The following is a 17370-nucleotide window of genomic DNA, read 5'->3' as shown; positions in this document are numbered from 1 at the left end:
TCCTCTGGCTCTGCCACCAACTCCAGGCAATAACTGATCTTTTTATTGCTCGTAGTTTTGCCCTTCCAAATTGTCATATAGTTAGAATTATACAATATGAAACCTTCCAGACTGGCTTCTTTTACTTAGTAATATGCATTTAAAATTCCTCCATGGCTCTTCATGGCATGAGAGCTCTATTTTAGTGCTGAAATGTATGACTGTGTTACAGAAGACCAGAGAAAACCAAGCAACACTTAGCGAAATGGAGTCACACTTTATTATTATTATTATTACGTGTGGGCCCAGAGGAAAATGCCTTTCAAATTCTGGGCAGAGAAACATGGAAGAAGCTTCTTTATTTATTCTTTTTCTAGCTCTTTGTCTCCCAAATAAGGGATTTTCCATTACCCTTTGCAAGTTCTTAAAGAGCCCTATGTGCTAGGGCTTTGAGACCTCAGCCAAAGGCCTGGCCTGGCGCAAGCACTGATAACTTTGTTCGGGGATGGCCTCTCTGGAATGGGAGTAGTCTTATTTTCCTTATTATTTAAGCAAGTGTTTACAGAAGCCAAAATAGCATGGTTAAAATTTCAAACAGCAGTTTTTATATAAGATGGATGCTTCAACTGCATGTACCACAATTTGCTTAACCATTTACTCAGTGAAGGACAACTTTGTTGCTTCCTAGTTGTGGCAATTATTAATAAAGCTGCTATTAATATCTGTGTGCAGGATTTTATGTGGACACTAGAGGCCCGGTGCATGAAATTGGTGCACAGGTAGGGAGGGTCCTTAGGCCTGGCCGGTGATCAGGGCTGATCTGTGGGGTGACCGGCAGGGCGATTGAGGGGCTCCTGCTGGCATCTGCCTGCTTGCCAGCCCCACCCCCACCACTGCTGCCAGCCCCACCCTCTGTGGGGCGACTGGCGAGGAGATTGGGGGGCCATGGCTGGCACACACCTTGGTTGGCCTGGGGCCTGTGGGCTGGGGGAAGCTCCTGCATTGAGCATCTGCCCCCTGGTGGTCAGTATGTGTAATAGCAACCAGTCATTCTGCTGTTCAGTCAATTTGCATATTAGGCTTTTATTATATAGGATAAGTTTTCAATTCCTTTGGGTACATACCAAGGTGTGTGATTGTTGGATTCTATGGTAAAAGTATATTTAGTAAGACTTTCTCATGCTATCTTCCAAAGTGGGAGACAGTGCATTCCAAGTAACAATGAATTAGAGTTTTATTGCTCCACATTTTTGCCAGCATTGGGGGTCATCAGTGGTCTGGATTTTGTTTATTTAAATAGGAGTGTAGTGGTGCCTCATTGTGGGTTCAATGTGTATATATATATATATATATATATATATATATATATATATATATATAGAGTTGATTTCAGAGAGGAAGGGCAAGGGAGTGAGAGATAGAAACATCAACGATGAGAATCATTGATCTGCTGCTTCCTGCATGCCCACTACTAGGGATTAAGCCTGCAACCTGGGCATGTGCCCTGACTGGGAATTGAAGCATGACCTGATTCATAGGTTGACACTCAACCACTGAGCAACACCGGCCAGGGTCATTCTGGTTTTAACTTGCTCATGAACTATGATGTGGGTGGCAGTTAGGAAGCTAGTTAAAAGAAGCATTTTATCTATGTAAGCATTTTGAACATGTTCTTGTACAAATGTCACATATGTTAACTATAACCATATTACCTTTTAAAAAAACTAATATATTTTTGTTTTTAAAAAATTGAATTTTTTGGTGTGATATTTGTGAGCAAAACCATACAGGTTTCAAATGTACTGCATGATCTCACTTATATGTGGAATATAGTTAACAAAATAATTTAACAAACATAATAGAAACACAGATACCTAGAATAGAGTGGCAGCTGTTGAGGGGAGGGGTCTTGGAGGTTGAGCGGAAAAAGGTGAAGGGACAACAGTATGGTGATAGCCAGAGAGAAAGGGGTTTGGGGGAGGTTAAGAGGGCAAAGGGGGGATAAATGGGGATGGAAAGAAAGCATATCACCTTTTAATATTCCACAATGAAGGTGATAAGGAATGACAAGTTGGGAAAATACTCTGAAAAATAAAACTAAATTTTTCTATGCTTACAAAGGAAGGTAAATTTGGGTGGAGGATGTAATATTGGGTAAGATAATTAGAGAACATCAGATGGATAGTAGATACTTTGTGGTAAAAATACAAATGAAGAGAAATAACCAAAAAAGAAATGGATTGCTAAAAACAAAATTTAAGGTAAATAGTTTTTCTGCTTTGACTATGGAATTACTCCAAAAATATATAACATGCCATGAAAAAGTAAAGAAGATAAAATAATCAAGGGAAAATGTTAACATTTATTGAGCATTTTCTAGGTGCCAGCATTATGGCAATTATTTTAAAATCTAAGTCATTTAACACATGAGTTAGATCTATTGTTGTCCCCATATAAAAAACATCTGAGGCTGAAAGAGTAACTTTCCCCACATGTCAGAGTTGGGCAGGGACAGTTCTTGGGCTTTACCTCCAAAATGTGGCTCATCGCCACCTCACAATACTACTGCAGGTGAAGAATATTCTCAAGGAAGCAAAAATGACAATTCTAGGGTTTGTAAGTGAGAGCACTCCAAAGGTAATATAATTCATCTGGTTTTATGGCAAACCTAGCTACAAGGTTCTAGTTTCATTCTAAATTAATTTTTAAAACTTTATCATAGCTTATTCATGATTGGATGCTCCAATATTTTATCTACAAGGCTAATATCACTACTTGTCTGAATTCAATGTGTATTTCACCCTGAAGTCCTTCTAATTTTTGGAGTTAAATTTATTATTGCTATCGACATCCTAGTAGTTGAAATTAGTTTGGCTTTGCTAAGAAATAATCAAACAACAAATAAATAAGAACATAAGAAAAAACTAACTTCCCTCCCAAATAAAACATATTTATCAAAGGAATAGGTGATAAAGCAGCCTTTTATGCATCTTAAACAACTTTCAGTAAATCTGTAGCTACATGTTCTTTAAAGATATTATAATATATCTTCTGAAATTTTCTATTTAGAAAATATCGGGAAACAAAAGCTTTAATTATTATCAGTCACTATTGTTTCAGTCCAGTAGTTTTTACTGTGAGAAAAAATTGCAGTTTGGCAATAAGAATATATAAAACAACATAATAGACCTTTCAGCCTTTATTCTCTAAAATGTTTACTTAAAATTATAATTGCTTTATTTTGTTTTAATGCTTCTTTAGCAAAACAAGCAAACATAAACAAACCCCTAATAATATGAGAATATAACAAATGAGTAGATTTCATTTCTTTTTGAGAATTAAATTTTTATCTGAACATAAAAATGATAGCATTTTACTGAATAGTTGTCTAAAATAAAGTTGACAAATTTGAGTGTTTACTTAGCTCTATATTATACTGTGATGCATATCAGATTATAAAAAATTATTTTGTGAAAATACATTTTTAAATCCTGTGATTTTTCTTTTGCCAAAGGACCAGCAAATATATATTCAACTATCTCTTTGCACACAACAGGATCAATAGTAAGTCTTAAATTATAGTGAATGTAAGAATAGGTCAGGGAGTTAATGAAAAATAAAAATTTTGAATTTCATCCCTGAGTCATTCTGATTCAGTACCTTTGGAATGGGGCTCAGAAACTAAATGTTTAATAAATATTTCATGCAGGAACTCTGGAAATCAGAGTTGGCCATATACTGATCAAATTATTTTGGCAAGGATTTTAGACTTAATTCTTATAGTAATGGGTGGAAAGACCAACCAGGAAATGTATTGTTTAAATTTAAAGAGAGATAGAGACTTGACTTGGGTTTGGGGGGTGGACACACAATACAGTGTATAAATGATGGGTTGTGGAATTGTGCATCTAAAACCTGTACAATTTTGCTAACCAGTGTCACCCCAATAAATTCAATAAAAAGGAAAAAATTAATTTAAAGAGTTGTGTTTAGTATTATAACCTGTTTTGCTGTAAAACTGCCCTTATTTGTGACCCTGGTAATCATGAACTAGCTTGAGAACAACTAGAAAATGGAATAAAAGATAAAATATTAGTTTGAACACATTAGAGTACTACCCAGGCAGTAAGGATGGAAGGAGTTAAGGTTTCAAGAGAAAAGAACAAAAATATGAGACATATTTGGCACTGATCTTCATCTCTCATTAGTGACTGGGAGGCGGAGCATTTGAGCAGAGCATTAGCAATATTATAGGAGTGTAGACACTGGAGTTCCATAAGGAGAAAGAACTATGTATCTATATATGTCTCCTGACCCTCACTTGATTAATGATACAGCCTCTGGAGCCAGAACAAACTGGATTTTAAGTCATGAGTGTTTTGGGATCAGTTACCAAAAATTCTTTATCAGAACCATTTTTCTATGTGTTCATTCATTTGGTAAGTATGTAATGTGTTTCTATGATATTACCATTTTTCAGGAATACAGAAATAAAAAGTGCTATATGCTTGTATCTCTCAAACGTCTGGCTCTACCCCGGAGGCCCTGTTAAGTCACAGTAGGAAGTATGAACCATTTCTTTGACCCAAATGGGATCCTTTTACGTCTCAGGGGCAATGCCTGGGAGACAGCAGGACTGTATCCCCAACTTTTTCCTATATTAGAGGAATTATTCTGTGACAAGTGCCATAAAGCAAGGCCGTATATATCAAACCTATGATTGTACAAATCCTCTTTAAAGAGAAAATTTTCTCATTGACCCAGAATGCTGAAGTGCATCCCTTTAATTATAGTATAACTTAAAAGTGTACAAATTTAACAGTAGGTACAAATTCCTTATGCTTATAACTCATATATCTATGAAACAAAAATATTTACAATGATAAATAAAATAACAAGATAAATAAAACACTTCAAACTAAAAATGTTCATATTTTTTAAAATGTTATATTCAGCCCAGCTGGTATGACTCAGTGGTTGAGTGATAACCTATGAATCAGGAGGTCAAGGTTCAATTCCTGGTCAGGGCACATGCCTGGGTTGTGGGCTGAGTCCCCAGTAGGGGGAGTGGAGGAGGCCACCCATCAATGATTGTCTCTCATCACTGATGTTTCTGTCTCTCCCTCTCCTTTCCTCTCTGAAATCAATAAAAATATATTTAAAAAATGTTTCATTAAAGTGCAACAGAAAAGTACATGATTCAACTGTAAAATTACCTGAATTTTATACACATTATTTATAGTTACATTCACCTAAATAGTGGCCTCAGGAGTCAAGATATAAAATATTTATAACACCCAAAAGACTCCCTCATATTTTTTTAAAATATATTTTATTGATTTTTTACAGAGAGGAAGGGAGAGGAAGGGATAGAGAGTTAGAAACATCGATGAGAGAGAGAAACATCAATTAGCTGCCTCCTGTACACTCCCCACTGGGGATGTGCCCTAAACCAAGGTACATGCCCTTGACTGCAATCAAACCTGGGACCCTTGAGTCCGCAGGCCGATGCTCTAGCCACTGAGCCAAACCAGTTAGGGCCATACATATATATTTTTTTACAGTTAATACTGTCCACTAGCCACTCCCTTAACACAGGTGTAAGCGCTATTTTGGAGCTAGTTTTGCTTCTTCCTGAAATTCACGTAAATAGAGTGAATGCTTTTGTGTCTTCCTTGTTTCCCTTAATATATTGTCTTTGAGACTCTCCAAAACAGCATTATTTTACCGTAATAAATAATGTGGGTTTTTGTTGTTGTTGTTAAGATGCAATTGCTGCTGGAGAGATGAGCACAAGGCTGATGACTGAGGAGATGCTCTGTTGTATCCAGCAATCCCAGATTAACATGTGCCATGTGATTGTGCAATCCCTCCATCATTTTTGTCTAGTTTAAAAAAAAGATTATAACCACCAGGAAAGTACAAAGTTAAAAATTTTTAACTAATTATTTGTGGAACTCTGAAACCTCTGGACCCTAATTTGGTAGATTGAATCAGAAAGAGGGATTTTCTAATACCTAATCATATAAGCCTTGACAGATGTCTGAGTCAAAGCAGGTCCAGATGGGCTTTCATTGGCAAACTCTTTCAGAACAAGAGAAGCAAAACATCTTTTTACCACTTGTCTGGGGACTGGTGCTGATTCTAGAAGACATTTGTTTTTTAGTTAATGGGTTGTTTTCTTTTCCCCTTCCTTGAACAAAATTTGAACTTATCCCATTAATGCCAGCCACACTTTTAGGTTCCTCAGAAATTGCATCTGTGTTCAGCTTTATATTTCAGAGAAAGTTACAATGGGGAATGCTGCAAATAACTTGAACAATACTCATAATGTCAGGATAATGCTCTTCTTTTGTAACTGAGTGAATTGATAAAAAGGATTGACACTAGCCTCACTTTGCTCTCAGGAGGGCTGTTAGGAAGGCTATGTAATGAAATTGGGGACAATAAAAGGACCCTGTCATGCCATTTGTAAAATTCTTTATAGCAGCCCTTGAAATTAAATGCATTCTTTATAGCTATGCTTATATTGTAGTTTTATTCAAGTACTTATTTGAGATCTTTGGGGAAGAGCATTCTTATAGGCATAGGAAAAGTTGTAAAAGTAAGGTGAAAGTAGAAATAAATAAATGGTAGCACTTAAACAATATTCACCCCAGTTTAGAATGCTCTATAGAGACCTTATAAACCAATAATTAATAATTTGTCAGTTAGATAATAATTGTTTCCTTTATGTGTAGAGTCACACTTCCTTTTCATCTCAGAAAAACAAAACAAACATGGGCGTGCTTACAGATGATTGGCTGAAGCAATCTGAATGTAAGATATATTCCAGCGTTTTTCAATGCTCATCACAACAGTTTCCCCACTTACTGAAAAATTCGAATACAGCATGAATCATAACAAATAGGCTGGGTGGTTTTTATTACTTTAGTCACAAATGGCTATGCAGTGGAATAAAAACTCTAACTTGTCCTTTAGACTTGACTTAGCTCTCCTCTAAGGTATACATCTGTGACTTCTCAGGGAAGGGTCTCTTCCCACACTTTTCATTATTTGATGGTGCCCTAGGTTTTGGGTAATACTTACATAGAATATAATCAACCAAGCCACCACACAAACCAACCAACATACATACATGATTTGGTACTAAACTCGTTTGCCCTGAGAGTAGAAAATATGTTCTTTCAGATGTCTGAAGGAGCTTAGATTTCTCATCTCATAAAACATTTTTTTTTCTTGAATAAGAAAGACCAATTATAAAATTAATTTTAGATGAAGGAATGGATATTAGCCTAAAATGTTTGGTAAATACGAGAAGGAAAATCACACCTTTTGTTACTGAAACATGCAGCCATAAAGAATCGTATTAGTAGTCATTAGTGCTAGTGCACAAATATGTGTGATTTCCCCCTTTTGAGATCTGTAGGATGGCAATGTCCTTCCCCTTGAAGTTAGCTGTGGCCATGCAACTTGCCTTGCCAGTGAAATGTAAGACGTGATGGGGGTCATTTCTGGAAGAAAGGCTAGAGTGCAACTTGCCTCTCAGTCTTTCTCCTTGATATGATGACTCCAGACAACGGCTGCTGTATTAAACTTGTTCTCAGATTGAGGATGACTGAGAGCAGAGTCACGCGTAGAATAGCATAGTCCAGGAGCACGAATGAAAAATGAGATTAAGGTGCTTGCATTACTGAATCTTTCTTCACTGATGGAGTCCCATTTCATCCACCATGTATGGCAACTATCACCAGACAGATTACAACTCAGAGCCACCCACGTGCACAGAATCTAAAAGAAACACAGATGGTGGGAAAAGGGAACAGAGATAGGGAAAGTTAGAGAAAAGTTATAGTTAAGTGAGGGGAGGAGAAAGAAGAAACAGAGAAGTGAAAAGAAAGATCAGAATATATTTTGGTTATTTTAAATTCAAATAATTGTTTTCTGGGGTACTTATTTTTCTCACTTAAACTGTTTATTATGAAGGAAAGAACTTGGAAAGGGAGCATACAAGCTTGCTTTAAGTAGATTCCTATATAGTTTTATTTCTGTAGATGTGCAGGATGATTGGAGAGTGAAAGAGCCTGTAAAATCTCATGTTTTGGTGTGAAATGACTGGTTGTGGTCTTGAACATCTTTGTGGGGGATTCAGAGACCACTAATTGTGATTGTTTGGCAAGCGTAGCTCACATAAATGAAGGCAGAGCATACCAAGCCTGTTTGCATGATGACAACTATAACATATGTTAAAATGTGGGAAATTCAGATACTTGACCATTTTGTCTGAACATTGCCATTCAGCTGCACGGACTCAGTATTTATTTCTCCTTCAAGACATTGCTAAGAAGAAAGAGCATTCTAATTCTCAATAATTAAAATTATTTGCTACTAAAATTACCCATTCAATACCAACAGGAAAGATTGTACACATGAACTATGTTGCAAACAAACAAAAAGAATCAAAACAAAAAGACAGATGTACTCAGACTCTTTCATTAAATTGTGAAGCTAATTCAATTTAAGAATCATTCAGCATTCGCCACATGCTTTGTTCCGGAACGATGATGTATGGTTCACATCATCCAATAACAAAAAAAAAACACATCAACAGGAAAACAAGAACAGTTAACTGTCTCAGAATGCTTACTCATCACTGAGGCCTTTACCGAACGCTTTAATATAAAAATCTGCCTAATGCTCCTCACCGCACTGTTAGGTGGGTACCACTAGGAGCTGGTTTTATAGATGAAGAAGTTGGGACAAAGAGAGGTTAAGGAACTTACCTGAGAACTCATGGCTGGTGAGTGGAGAAGACAAGAATCAAACCCAGATAATGCGGCCCCAGGCTCCCGACTCTTCTATTTTGCTGTTCTTGGAAAGAGGGCAACAAATTGGAGGCATAAAGTCAGAGTTTGATTTCCAACAAAGATGATTGGCTCTTATTTTGTATTTAAAATTGCAAAATAGTATTACCATTGCAAAGGGACTTTTTTTTCAAAGACAAATAAAATCATCTTTTATCTTCTCATTTTCTAGAGTTAAACTATTTGGATTTTTCCATTGTTATTCTAGACTTTATTCAAAAGCATACAGGGTTTCTATATAGTTGTAAGTGTAACATAATATGTAATTTTATAATCTATTTTGTTTTCCCACTAAGTAAATCCATACACCAAGGCAGTTTTAATAATCATACATTTTTCATAGCCATCTAATATTCCATAGAGTTCATATACCAGAATTTATTTAGTTCCCCCCCCCCGTTATTGTTCATTTAAGTTGCCCTTAATTATTTCCTTTTTAAAAATAATTCTACAATAGATTTTCATGAAATATTTTCTTAAGAAAGACATTATCATGGACTGCTTATAATTCATAATATCTACTTATAATTTACAAATTTTGTTGCCAAATTGTGTTCTAATTTATTCTGTCATTAGTGTATAAGTGCAATAATGTTACCATGACTTTGCCAGCATACACAATTATTATTCTAGATATTTGTTAGTTTAGAGGTATGAAATTGTATGTACTATTTAATCAATTACTTTGATGTAGTGGAGTCATTGGTCTATGCCCTATGCACTGATGTGCTAACCAATATGTGGCATCTCTATTTCCTCTGATGATCTGATCTCTTCATGTGGCAGTTCCTGCAGTGTCTCTTTCTCTTTAAATGTTAAATCTATTCAAAGTCAGGTTCTTTATTGGAATGGAGTTAGCTCTGTAAGACTGCTCAGTCTTTTTAGGAAAATGCTTTTTTCTTTTACAGTTGCACCCAACCTCCTCTTCCTTTGCACATTGGAATCTGGAAATCTAAGAGGAGCTACTTTGTCCTTACGTTGGAAGGACAAATATTGGAGGGGACTTCCAATATTTGCCAGTCTCCTGTATACTCATTCATTTCCATTTAAGAGTAGCTGAGTAGCTGATTTGATTCTGCTTTTGGTAGAGGTGAACTCTGAGGTATGACTGATGCCACTGATGCCCTCTGGTTTTGGAAATGACTACTGGCACTGCCTACAAAGCTTATGCCCAGAGCCATAAACCCCTATACACAGCAGCCACTTTGTCCTGACATAGGCTTCTGCTTGCTGCGCAACACCCCCATCCCTCACTTCCACAATCCCTCACTTCCACAATCCCTCACTTCCACAATCCCTCACTTCCACCATCCTCACTTCCACAATCCCTCACTTCCACAATCCCTCACTTCCACAATCCCTCACTTCCACCATCCCTCACTTCCACAATCTCTCACTTCCACAATCCCTCACTTCCACCATCCCTCACTTCCACAATCCCTCACTTCCACAATCCCTCACTTCCACAATCCCTCACTCCACAATCCCTCACTTCCACCATCCCTCACTTCCACCATCCCTCACTTCCACATTCCCTCACTTCCACCATCCCTCACTTCCACCATCCCTCACTTCCACCATCCCTCACTTCCACCATCCCTCACTTCCACCATCCCTCACTTCCACCATCCCTCACTTCCACAATCCCTCACTCCACAATCCCTCACTTCCACAATCCCTCACTTCCACAATCCCTCACTCCACAATCCCTCACTTCCACCATCCCTCACTTCCACCATCCCTCACTTCCACCATCCCTCACTTCCACCATCCCTCACTTCCACCATCCCTCACTTCCACAATCCCTCACGTGCGTGTGGGTAGCAATTTATGGGTCTGCTGCACTCACTATACAGGAAGCCTGCAGAGCGGCCTCCCTCCGCATTTATCTGGGCACCTCTCACAAACACACTGTCCTCGACCAGGCTAATATCACTCATGGGAGGGATCCTCACTTAGAGCCTTTGAGCTGCCTAAACATGAAAGGGAGAAAATTCCGGCGGCTTCTGCAACCTTTCCCGGTTTTTGTCTGTCTAAACACAGTTTAAATATTTTACTGGACATTCCTCCTTGGAGCTCCAGTAGGAGTGGGTGAAAAGATGTACAGGTACTGTATTCACTCCCTCCTACTCCTGTCTTTCTTTGTTCTGAAATCTGCTAAGCAAGTAGGGACAGATTTGACCTCTTAGTTCCTGTGTAATATCTCATCGGTTTCTTCTAAAGTGTTCATTCTGCCTTCTATGAGGTTCAGGATGGATCAGGATACAGTAGGGAGAAGGGGTAGCTTGTGAAAAAAGAAACAACAACTTAGAAAACTTAGAGTTACTTTTCAAACTTTTAAACTAAAATGTAATATACAAAATGTGAGTGCACAAATCTTGAACTCTATGAATTTTTACACAGTGAAAATGCCTGTCTAGCCACCATCTGGGTCCAGATATAGAATATTAACAGCAGCCTAGATATCTCCCTCATGCTCTCTCTCAGACATCAATCACCCATTTTTTCACCGCTTCTTTCTTTGTTTTGTTTTGTTTTGTTAATCCTCACCCAAGGATATTTTTTTCCATTGATTTTTAGAGAGACTGGAAGGGAGGGGGAGAGACACAGAGAGAGAAACATTGATGTGAGAGAGACACATTGATTGGTTGCCTCCTGCTGGTGCCTGGATAGGGGCTGGGGATTGAGCCTGCAACGCAAGTATGTGCCCTTGACCAGATCAAACCCTTGACCCTTCAGTCCATGGCAAATGCTCTAACCATGGAGCAAAACCGGCTAGGACTTCACTGACTTTTTCTACCACTTTTTGACTGCCATAATTAAATATATTAAATATTAATTTCTAGTCTTTTTACTGAATTTCTCTAGTCATATTTAGTTGGTTCAAGTTAGACATCTAGGCATTTCTTCAAGAAAAGCTCATGACAGTAATGTTAGCAGATATCTGGCATGTTCAAATTTCTAGCCTCAAACTTTTTTACTTGAGTGAGTACCTTGTCAATATTGCTCAATTTCTTTCTGATACTGAGTGTTGCTACAGAGAAATTTAAAGTCAGCTTGTGTTTCTCCTTTACACATAGAGTGACTTAACAACATATCTTTAAGACAAGACACTTTTGATAGGAAATAGAGCAATAACTGCACAGGATACTGGGTAGAGTTGTAACCCAGGACTTCTTTTGTGGAATTGGTCCACATGGGAATCTCACCTTACAATGCTTTTGTTGATATATGACTGATTTTGTTTTCCTTAGGGAACTAAAATTGTGTATATGTTGGTTCTCTTTCATTTTATTTTATTTATCTCTTAATATCCCTATTGTATTTTCCAGTGTTTAGTCTCTTTTTATTCCTGCCAATTTTGTCTATATTACCTTTGTGTTTGTGTGTGTGTGTGTGTGTGTGTGTGTGTGTGTGTGGTGTGCGTTTTGGTCTACTTTTTTTGTATGTATGAGTTTAGCCAACATGTTTCAGTGTCATTTGTGATCTTGCCATTTCTTTGCTAAATTCTTTTATATTAACAGGCAAAAGAGAGTCTTTTTACTGATCAAAAGTAGAATACACCTTAAAACAAACATCACAGTACTTGGTAAATACTATACCAACTACTGGAGATATTAAAAAAACACAGTAATACATTAAGTAGCCATATAGCCATACATATAGAAATTTATTTCCTATTAAGAGAAAAATTAGATGATGAGGAAAAGTTCATAAGAACAGAATATAAAATAATCTAGACTTATTTTGCTGGCCATAATATAATAAAATAGAAATTAATAACTAAAGTATAAACACAAAGTCTTGGCAATTAAAAAGACTCTCTAAATGACTCTTGGGAATAATAAAAAATTAAAATTGCAATTATAAAAATAGAGAATAACAATTATTAGTACATTCTTTTTCAAAATTCATTATATATAACCAAAATTACTCAGCTAGAAACTTAGTTTTAAAAGCTTGTATTATTAAATGAGAAAGAAGGAGAATAATGCAACAAAACTTTTAGCATAAGAAGCTAAAGAAAGAAAAAGAAAACTTATCTAAGGAGAGAAATAAAAGAAAAAAGTATACTTAAAATCAGGATCAATACCCTGGAATAGTAAAAAAAGAAACTTGATAAAAAAGTTTGCTGGATTGATTCTTTGGAGAGCAAAATAACTTATGAAATCAGTAACTCAACTTTTAAAAAAAGAATGCTAATTTCTAGGCTTTTAAAATTGTTTTAGAGAATCTCAAAAGGTAAAAATTTTTCATTTTTAAAAACATGATTAATTTTTGCCTAATTATGTCTAATAATGAAGTTTACCCCTAGCTCATTTTTAAAAACAGGATAATTCCCTCAGCACTTCTTATATCCCCATACTTTGCTCTCTTTGCTTCCATAATACTTCTCAGTTTGTAACATGCTATAGAATTTATTTGTTTATAATGTTTATTGTTTATGTCCTCTTCTATAACCCCAACTAAAACGTAAAGTCCACAATAATAGGGATTTTGTCTGGTTATTTACTAAAATAGTTTATAGCATATATAGTTGTTAAATAAATATTGCTTTATAAACAATTAAAAGTAATCCAGCCTTGCCCTGATCGGTGTGGTTCAGTTGGTTGGGTGTTGTGCATGGAGAGGTTGCCAGTTTGATTTCCTGTCAGGGCACGTGCCCAGGTTGAGGGTTTGTACTCCGAAGGGGGTATGCAAGAGGCAGTGGATCAATTTTCCACTCTCACATCCATATTTCTTTCTTTCTCTCTCTCTCTCTCTCTCTCTCTCTCTCTCTCTCTCTCTCTCTCTCTCTCATCTCTCCCTCTCCCTTTATCTCTCCAAAAAATCAATAAATTTTTTTTAAAAAGTAATCCAGCCTTCACAACAATGATAACAACAAAATAAGTATACTCAGAGATCTCTGTATTCCTGGGTAGGCCCTTCACACTCAAAAAGTAAATAATGGCTAGTCAGTTCTGAGATCTGTTGCTGGCATCTCTACCTCCTCCCCCCTCCCCCAGAAGTCTCTGACTTGCTTAATCTCAGCGTTTCGATCTAGGCCTTGCTCACAGCAGGTCTCACGGAAGTTGCAGTAGCCAGGCACTGAAACATTGTGCCTCATCTTCGGCAACGCTGACACTTTGGGAAATGTACTGCTCAGGCCCCTTGCCACTCCTCATGGCCTTTTGGGCATGACTTTTGCCAGGTCTCAGATCTTTCTTGGAGTCTTATCTGTATTTTAGATTTGGTGGCTACTTCTGTCTCTTAATGGCATTGAAAACGGAGTTTGTACATGTGTTATCTCCTCACTTTCCATGTCGCTTTGTATGCTTTCCAGGAAGAGAAGGGGGAAATTCTGATGCAAGTGGTCAACAAGTTCATCTCAAATTGTTCATCTCAAAGAATCTGATGTTCAGTTTGTTCAACACCCTTCTTAGAATTTACATCTCTTCCCTGCTATTTTCTTTGTGATGAAAAAGTAATTATGCCTTTGGAACTGTCGCATCTAAGGGCTCTGTTAATTTCTGCTTATATTCTTATACAAAATTAGTTTTCTTTCCTTTTGACACAAAGCATTTTTTTCTTGGTTATTTTGATATGATTTATAATAAAGCTAACTTTTAATACCAACACTTTGCTTGTAGAAGAAATCGAAAGCACCCCTACAGTGACAATTTTGTTGTTTTGAATTAAAAATTACATCTGTAATGTATTTCTAGCCACGATGTATGGAAAAAAAGATATTTCAGAAAGTATGTATTGATGTGCTATTCCTTAGGGATTTATTTATGTTATAAGAGAGAATTAACTTCAGAAAGAGATTTAAAACTCATTTTTTAAAATATCAAGTTAGTCTGAACCATGTGTCCAGCATGCTCATCAGCGACCGCTGTTACAATGCAAGACAAGAAATAAAAAGAGATACTTCTTGGAATTTACCACATTTTGGTAATCATACTTTTATCATTAGCAAGAGAGAATTGACCTTCCATAAACCCTTATCAGAAGAGAATTGCACCCTGCTGTGGCAGGAAAAATATTGACAAAATCAAAAGGGTTTGATTTCGGACAGGTTATTTAACACCTCTGAACCTCACTTTCCTCATCTGGGTTGAGAAACATATACCACTTGGGTTGTTTTACTGAATAAATAAAACAATAATTTATGTACATTGTAAGGCCTATAGTAAGATTTTTTTAAAAATAGCAATTATTCTTTGTGGAAGGCGGTGAAAAGAACACTTTTCTTTTGCCCATAAAAGGAGTGGCTCTATGTAGTAGAGGCTGTAATGTGCTATACGGATTCTCCGTTTGTGATGCAGGTGCCCCAGCAGCTGCTGAGACATTTGGCTGCTGACTGATAATAGCTAAGCTCAATGGCTGATTGATGGATGAGGAGTCCAAAGGCCGTGTTCCAGTGCGTCAATGTGACACCTTCGCAGGGCTGTCCTGGCCCCATAGCTCCCTGTGGGACTGGCTGAGGCTCTGACGTAACTGCATTGTAGTTCTTGTCTCTGCCGCATCCTGCTGTCTCCATTCCCTCACAGGTGCCGCATCTGACAGCCGTCCTCAATAAGCTTCCTTTAAGAACATCTGTCTGAGTCTGTGGCCAGGGCACCCATCCCAGGACAGTGTACTTGAGGAACGCTGACATTTCTCCGCGCTGGCCTTCCTGCAATGTCAAATAGTGGTGCCAACCTTTCATGCATTCAACACCTACTTTCTATTCACCGAGGGCCTGCTACACGGCAAGCACAATGCGTCTTTTTGAGAGTTTTCTTAAATGTGTTTTTTTCCTAACTGGAATGAGGTATTGTTCTTAAACAAGAGCAGAAACATTCTAACATGTTGGCAGCACGGAGATTTCCTGATTGTCTATTACCATTCAGCGTCAGCTAGCAGGGGACTTTCTGTCAGGTTTACTAGAAAACATCCCCTAAGTAAACGAAGTATACGATGGATTTATGTTGAGAAAAATAATGGAGCAGCATGAATAAATTATGAAAATATGCTATTATAACACAGGCAGTGCATTACAATAACAGATGCAAATTTGTTTTGTGAATTATGAGGTTATTCTCAAGTTATGTATGCTTTTATTCTCAAGCTGTTCATTGCATCTTTTCTCCTATTTCATTTGGTTTGAAAGCATGTTTTTCTAAATGGGGACTGGTTTATGCTCTAAAATTAGAGGCAGCAGGGGGAAATGAAAAGGAACACAGGTTTTCGTGTAAAAAGACTTGGGACTGAATTTCTTCGCCTCTTTATAGCTGTGACCTTGGGGAAGACTCCAGGCTCTTTCAGTCTTGGCTTTCTTATAACTTAAATGAGGACACTAATTCCTACTCCATAGGATTTTTAAGACAATAGATGATATAATATATGCCACTTAAAAAGAACTCAATAAGTAGTAATAACTATTACAGTATCTGTTTATATATGATGCTCATCACATGATCAACTTCATTGTAGAATTAAGAGCATTACTAATATGTGGGAATTCAGGATTTTCTAAAGTGAGCATATGATCAGAAATGTCATGTAACAGAAACTTTCATCAAGCCCAATTAATTCAAATTTGTGAGAATTTAATGAGTTGATATATGTATAAGCTGCAAAGCAGAAGACAAAAATCAGCTTTTTATAGTTGTTAATGACCACAGCCTTTAAATAAAACTTTATTAATCACATAGGCACTCAGATATTTGTTAAACTATGTAAGCATTTTGTTCCTTTATTAAAATTATCAATCTACTTCAAGTTACAGTAATATGGGCCTTGAAATTTTTAGCCATTTATAAGGAAAGCATTCTGTTCTAAAAAAATGTTCTAACCTGGTCACAGGGAAGTGGAGCTATGGCTGTCTTTATATATTGTGTAGTTAAACCTAGTCAAATTAAAATAGAAAAATTATTGAGCCTATCTTCTACTTAAATACAACTTTAAGAGAAATGTAGTTCATATGTTTTTCTTCTGACCTTTCCAGCAATTACTAGTTTCTTCAAGTTTTTACAGCTTACTGAAAGTTATCTTGAATATACCTAAAGTTGGATCGGGACCAAATGCTTTAGCCTAGAGCAAGAGTGGGGCTCAGCTCACTTTCAAGTTTGTAGATGTAAAAAAGGTTTCTTTTCAGCTGTCTACCTACTTAAGGAGCTTTGAGGTATTTCTTAGAACTGTTTTCTAGAAAATGCAGCTAAGGACATGGCCTTGACATTCTTGCATATAGCCACAATAATCCCAGCTGTGAAGTAAAGACTTAAGACAAGACTTCAGGCTGAAAGGACCATGCTGAAATGTACAACAAATGCATTGGCTTGGCGTAACAGATTTATGTATCTTCAGCTTTTAATATTTAAAACTCTGCTGTGATTGTGTGTGGCATAGGAAATTAATCACTAGATAGTAATTATAAAGAATTTCTCCTTTTACATGGACATCTGTAATGGTTCCCCGTCCCCCAAGAAATCTTTATAATTTATGTGGATATATGATGCTGGCTTTCTTGTCCAACCTTAGGGTGACTATTAAAATGCCAGTT

The 17370-nt window shown here is 36.9% G+C and overlaps 1 pseudogene across 1 annotated transcript in view; it reads right to left on the bottom strand.

Annotated features, from left to right (window-relative positions):
• Positions 1 to 13950, bottom strand: part of LOC308521605 (small ribosomal subunit protein uS5-like) — an 85729-nt pseudogene extending 71779 nt beyond the window's left edge. Inside the window, exon 1 of the transcript in view lies at positions 13861 to 13950. The product of the transcript in view is annotated as a small ribosomal subunit protein uS5-like (transcript). The remainder of the gene's footprint in view (positions 1 to 13860) is intronic.
• Positions 13951 to 17370: the final 3420 nt, after the last annotated feature.

The sequence above is a fragment of the Myotis nattereri genome (genome assembly GCF_964212035.1).
Source record: "Myotis nattereri genome assembly, chromosome: 6".
Classification (NCBI taxonomy): domain Eukaryota; kingdom Metazoa; phylum Chordata; class Mammalia; order Chiroptera; family Vespertilionidae; genus Myotis; species Myotis nattereri.
The sequence above is the reverse complement of the archived record's forward strand: the minus strand, read 5'-3'. Positions and strand labels throughout refer to the sequence as shown.